The sequence below is a fragment of the Propithecus coquereli genome, unplaced genomic scaffold (genome assembly GCF_000956105.1).
Source record: "Propithecus coquereli isolate 6110/MARCELLA unplaced genomic scaffold, Pcoq_1.0 Scaffold6, whole genome shotgun sequence".
Taxonomy (NCBI): Eukaryota; Metazoa; Chordata; class Mammalia; order Primates; family Indriidae; genus Propithecus; species Propithecus coquereli.
Genome location: NW_012151951.1, coordinates 1257726 through 1263370, shown reverse-complemented (window position 1 = coordinate 1263370; position 5645 = coordinate 1257726).

The following is a 5645-nucleotide window of genomic DNA, read 5'->3' as shown; positions in this document are numbered from 1 at the left end:
AACTGAATCTAACAATGTATTAACAAGATTATACATCAGGGTCAAATGAGGTTTCTCCCATAAATGCAAGGATGGTTCAACATAACAAAATCAGTATATCACCTTAGTAGAACAAAGAGGGGAAAAAACACACAGTCATCTCAATTGATGCAGAAAAGTACTTACAAAATCCAACACCCTTTCATGATAAAAACACTCAGAAAACTAAGAATAGAAGGGAACTTGCTCAACCTGCTAAATGGCATTTATAAAAACCTCACAGCTAATGTACTGAATGCTTTCCCCTAAGATCAAGCATACTTCCATCACTGTTATTCAACATTGTACTAAAAGTTCCAACCAGAACAATTATGTAAGAAAAAGAAAAGGCATGGAAACTAGCAAAGTAAAACTATTTCTATTTGCAAATAGCATAATACTATATACAGAAATTCCCAAAGATTCCACAAGAAAACTACCAGAGTTAATAAACTGGGCAAAGTTGCAGGGTACAAGGTCAACATACAAAAATCAGCAATGAAAAATACAAAAAGGATATTAAGAAAACAATCCCATTTACAATAGCATCCAAAAGAATAAAATACATAGGAAGATACTTAACCAAAGAAGTGAAAGACTTGTACACTAAAAGCTATAAATATTGCTGAAAATTAAAGAATTAACAAACTTCACCACTCAGTCACTGGCAGTATTGAAAAAAAACAAGAGAGGCCCCTGTAATGCCAACATCACAGAGGAGCAGAGTACACTCTCTGCAGGCAAGCTGGCTCCCAAAGAAATAGAAGACGAAAGATGGAATTGAACTACTAGACAAACCTATGTTTCTCTCCCAAAAGCACCAAGAAGATAAGTGCAGGGGCAAAGAGATCTCCCTCTATGCTGAAGAAAACCTCAGCAGAGAAGACTAAGTGTTCTCCCTTAACACAATTCTTGGATTCATTTTTTGTAAAAAAAAAAAAAAGAGACTAATGGTTACCAGTGATTCTTAAAGGTGGTCCATTGACCTTTGAAGGTCCTGGTGATCCTTTTGGGGGCTCTGAAAAAAGTGAAAAATAGAACTAAGATGTTATTTGCCATTTTCACTATGCTGACATTTGCACTGATGGTTTAAACACAATGGTGGTAAAACCGTTAGACACCTTAGCATGAATCAAGGTAATGGCATCAAAGTGTACTCACAGTAAAAAATTTTGCCACTTTCATGTAAGAATATCCTTGATGAAACAATAATTAATTTAATTAAATCTGACCCTTCAGTGGACATGATTTTAATATGTGATGAAATGGGAAGTATATAAAAAGTACTTCTGGGCCAGGTGCGGTGGCTCATGCCTGTAATCCTAACTCTCTGGGAGGCCGATGCGGGCGGATTGTTTGAGCTCAGGAGTTCAAAACCAGCCTGAGCAAGAGCGAGACCCTGTCTCTACTAAAAAAAATAGAAAGAAATTAATCAGACAACTAAAAATATATAGAAAAAACTAGCCATGCATGGCGCATGCCTGTAGTCCCAGCTACCTGGGAGGCTGAGGCAGGAGGATCGCTTGAGCCCAGGAGTTTGAGGTTGCTGTGAGCTAAGATGACGCCACGGCACTCTAGCCCGGGTAACACAGTGAGACTCTGTCTCAAAAAAAAAAAAAAAAAAAGTACTTCTGCTGCATAGCAAAGTATAATGATTTTCTCAAGGAAAGGTAGTTCTGTGATTGAACTGCAAGCTGAAGTAGCTGTTGTTTTCAGGGAACAGCATTTTTACTTAAAAGAATGACAAAAAAATACTGAGACTTAAGTATTTAGCAGTCATTTTCTCAAAGTCTGAGAAAACAACTGTTTATAGCTAATGATAAAAATCAAGTTTTTTATCTTACTCAAAATGAAGCAGAAATTAAAATTTTAGAAAATTTCTTTCTACCTCTGTGAGTCTGAGCTTTCCAATACTCAGACTTGCCCTAATGAGACCGGTGGTGATGTTAAAAAATGTGATTTTTTGATATTAAGTAATGAAATGTGTCAACATTTAGAAAGTCTACATAACTAAGTAAACCAGTATTTTCCAAATGATCAACACATGATGGTACAAGATTAAGCATGAGTAAAAGATCCATTCAAAGTGCATGATTCACCGATGGATCTTAGTGTAACAGAGAACAAAAAGATCATTGAACAGGAAAAAGATAAGTGGTTGCCATGCGTTGAGGAGAGGGAGGGATAAATAGGCAGAACATAGAATTTTTAATGTAAACTATTCTGTATGATACTATACTAGTAGATATCTGGTATTATACATTTGTCAAAACCCACAGAATGACCAAGAGTGAACTCTAATGTGAACTATGAAACTCTAATGTGAACTATGAAAGTTGAGTGATAATGACATGTCAAGGCAGGTTCATCAGCTGTAACAAATGTACCACTATGGCATGAGATGTTCATAGCAGGTGAGGTTGTGCAAGTATGGGAACAGGAGGCATATAGGAACTCTGTACTTTCCACTCAATTTTGCAGTAAACCTAAAACTGCTATAAAAAATAAAATTTGTTAATTAAAAAAAGATCATTGATATGATTTTTTTGTGTGTAGCATCAAACAGAATATCCTCAATTATCTGAAAAATTCTTCTTTTTCCAAATACATACCTCTAAGAGGCTGAATTTTCTTTATATACAAGGTACTTCCACTTAAAATACATACCACAACAGATTAGATGCAGAAGCAGACGTGAGAACCAGTTGCCTTCTATTAAGCCAGATTTAAAGAGGTTTGCTAAAATGTAAAACAATGCCACTCCTTTCTTACTTTTCATAAATGTTCCATTAACATATATTTACTGTATTTTTACTGAGTATTTTTAAAATTTAATTTCTAACATAGTAAATATCAAAATATGCAACACACATAAACACAAACTCTCTGGGCTCCTAAATAATTTTTAGAATTATAAAAGGGACTCTGAGACCAAAAGGTTTAAGAACTGCTACCATGTACCCATAGGTTTATTTTACATATAGCAGGGAATATTCATTGAAATGTTACACTTACAGAAAAAATTTAGGTCTGTCTTCAAAGCTGACAGTCAGTTGTCCTTTGACTTATGGAATAGCAATCAACAAGTAAAGGGTCTCTTGGGTTGTTAGTGTGGAGCAGAAGAGTGAACTCTATTCAGCTCCAGGACTTGAGCTCCTTTGAGAGAGAATGTGAGAAACAAACAAGAAGCCTAACAAATGATTACACGATTCCTCCCATTTAGATTAAGAGAGTGAAGAAAGAGGGATATGTTATTTGCAAACACAAGAAAGAAAGTAGAAAACTGAAGTGTGGTTTAGCAAGAGATAAAAAATGTAAATGTTCTGGAGCCACTGCCACCTGAACTATATACAGTTCACAGTCCAGCACTTGTTATCTCTAGCAAATCTACATGGTTCCAACTGAGACTCAATTTCCACATTTATATTATACTATAAAAAAGGGATAATATGTCTCCTAGGGTTTTAAGGGTTAAATAAAGCAATAAACAAACCCTACAAAGCACCTGACATCTCTTTGATAAACAAAACGAACATCTTTTATGACACTGTGATTATTATTGTCAGGAGGGCAAAAAGGATAAAAGACTAAAAAACCCTAATCTCAAACTAGGTACGTGAGAGAATTTGGCAAGTAGATAAAGTATAAATCACATTACCATTTACTTATATTTTATGCAGTATTTTTACTGAATATGGAAAACACATTAGTCCTCCTATGTTATTAAAACTGACTAGCTGACTAAACCAAATAAGATTAAACTCTTAAATAAATAGAACTCAAATCGCAAGTTATTTTAGTTATCCTAGATGGCAGCCCATGCAATTTTTTAAAATATTAAATAGGACAGATTGTTCAAAAAGCAAAAGGAAAGGAGTTAGGGAGACCTGTGTTCAAATTTTACTTTGTAGAGTTGCTGACAGGATCAGAACTAATGTGCTTTAAAGTATCTAGCACCTTGTATTACTTTGCTGGAACAAAGGCCGCCATAACAAAGTACCAAAGACTAGGTGGTTCGAACAACAGAAATTTATTTTCTCACTGTTTTAGTGGCTAGAAGTGCAAGATCAAGGTGTTGGCAGGTTTGGTTTCTACTAAAGCCTCTCTCCTTTGGTTTCTAGGTGGCCATCTTTCTCAGGTGTCTTCACATGGTTGCCCTTATGTGTCTATATCCTGATCTCCTCTTCTTAGAAGGACAACAGTCATGATTAAGGGTTACCCATATGATCTCATTTCACCTTAACTGCCTCTTTAAAAGCCCTATTTCCAAAAACATGCACATTCTAAGTTACTGGGGATTAGGACTTCAACATATACATTTTGGAGCTATGAGCTTATAACACATCTCAGTTGTTTACAGCATCTAGCACTGTACCTGGCACACAGTGGATCCTCAATATGGGTGCTATTACTAAGAAAGAAAGAAAAAAGAGGCCTGGCACGGCGGCTCACACCTATAACTCCAGCACTTTGGGAGGCCTAGGCAAGAGGACCACTTGAGGCCATGAGTTTGAGACCAGCCTGGGCAACATAACAAGACCCTATCTCTACAAAAATTTTTAAAAATTAGCTGGGTGTGGTGGTATATACCTGTAGTCCTAGCTACTTGAGAGGCTGAGGTAGGAGGATCACTTGAGCCCAGGAGTGCAAGGTTGCAGTGAGCTGTGATGGTGCAACTGCACTCCAGCCTGCGTGACAGAGCAAAACTCTGTCTCTAAAAAAAAAGGGGGAGGGGGAAGAAAAAGAATAGTTCGTAAGAGGATTTAATAGCATCCCATGATAATAAGGCGGATTAGTTCTATAATTTAGAAATACTGGGTTGTTTTGACTAAAGGACTTCTAATTTGACTCCTTAAGGGAGCAGATAATCCCTTTAGGAATCATAATAGGTCCAGAATGGAAGACAAAGAAAAGTTAGGAATGTTTCAACATTGTTCTAAGCTCATTAAATCTGGAAAAAAAAACTTCCTTTACATTCCCTCTACAATGGCAGAGAGAGACTTTCTCTCACTGACATGAGGTCATGAAACTAGGTGTATGCATTTGGACTTACACATCAGGGTATATTCTACCTCAAATAAAGGCAAGAGAAGAAAATGGAGGATAGAGTAATTCTTACCCACCCTTCCCAGTGTATTCTCTACTTAAAAGGATCTAAAAGAGTGTTGAGGTGAGAAGAAAAATGGAGAGTTTTTTATATTAGACCTCCTTAACCACCTGGCCTCAGAAGTCTGCCACAGAGCCAGATCTGGGAAAGGTCAAATATGACTGGGTCCAAAAAGGAGGTACTTACCATTGCCTGTATCCTGCACCTCCTCAATACCTATGCAACAAAGCAATTATGCTATTTTCTGAAAATCCTAATGCCGATTTACCCAAGTTTACTTATTAAGAGTTTTTTGATACTGATTAATTTTCATCCAATATGTATAAAATACAAAGCAACAGACTGTCATCGAAAGGAATTTTCATAAATCACATTAAAAATATTTCTTAGTAATTTGTTTAATGAATTCAAACTTTTTACTTAATAGCATTTGAGCGAAATACAATGAAGACACATGAAAATTACTTTTTAAATCAGGCCAGGAAAAACATTTTGATGGTGTAATCTTTTTAAAGCACTT